Raw genomic sequence first — 1,192 nt, forward strand, 5'->3', positions numbered from 1 at the left:
TATGCATGATGCATGTAATTTTCAAAAGGAAATGCACTGTAAAGATCTAAAGGTCCAAAAACTTTGCAATCATCAACAACATGAATTAATCCATGTACATTGTGTGAAGTGTATTTTGCTCCATAAATGACTTTAAATTGTTTCACACAATATATTAATAATGAACATGCATATTCTTAATACTTTGTATATAAATTAGCATTAATTAAAATTCTAACAGCAATATGTAAAAATATAAAATGTAAGTATTTTGTGTCAGATGAAAGGATATTTTTTAAAACAATTGGACCACAATACAATAAAAAAAATCTAAATTCAGTTGCTTTCCAGCGTGCAACTTCATTTAAAGACCGGGTTTTTCTTACAAAATCAGGAGGAATACAAGATTTTATTTCAATGAGATAACTTGAAATAGATTGTATGTTGGTTTTTGATAATCTATGTGAAATAGGTCCAAAGAGCCATTATTTATTAGTTTTTTTACTACGCCAAGGCATATTAAATGCATGTCAAGAGGGAAACTTTTTACCATGTTAATCGAAGGTATTGTTTCTAAAATTGATGTTCCTGTATGATGTTCAGGTTGAACTCTATTACAAAAATTTTCATCCGTTCTTTCAAAATAATTTATTTCAAGATAACACACTCTGGCTTTTATATATTTTCCTCTTTGCATACATTTAGTACATGCAAAAAATCCAGTGTGACCTTTGCAAGAAGTAATGAGTGATTTTGCTGGAGCATCACATATAAATGCTTTAATTGCAAATGGTATAGCATGATTATTATAAATAAAACCATCTTCCGATAACTTTATAACTTCATCTGTAAAATCTTGTAAAAACAAATTTACATCATTAGGTTTTTCATAACCATGATAGATACCTATCACAGATACATATTGTGGATATTCAGATATTGAGCATAATATTGGATATATCTGACTACTGGAACTTTTGCTTAAAACCATCAATATTAATAAACAAATTAATTTTTTCTGGCTGTTTTTCTAACAAATTAATTAAATTTTGAACTGCAAATTGAATTCCCATGTGTACATAAGTGCCTGAACCTACAGATTTGTAGGGTACATGTCGAGGAGTACAAAGTAAAGTTCTGGGATCTTGAGGCAAAGAAATATTTGTTTCTAATTTTAATAAATTTAATAAACTTCGTAAGGCGTTATGTGAAA

The 1,192-nt window shown here is 28.4% G+C and overlaps 1 pseudogene; it reads right to left on the reverse strand.

The window, feature by feature from the left end:
- The window catches only part of LOC146721196 (uncharacterized), a 945-nt pseudogene extending 142 nt beyond the window's left edge, over window positions 1-803 (reverse strand).
- Window positions 804-1,192: the final 389 nt, after the last annotated feature.

The sequence above is a fragment of the Nylanderia fulva genome, unplaced genomic scaffold (genome assembly GCF_048542155.1).
Source record: "Nylanderia fulva isolate GAGA-0341 unplaced genomic scaffold, ASM4854215v1 Scaffold526, whole genome shotgun sequence".
NCBI classification, from domain to species: Eukaryota; Metazoa; Arthropoda; class Insecta; order Hymenoptera; family Formicidae; genus Nylanderia; species Nylanderia fulva.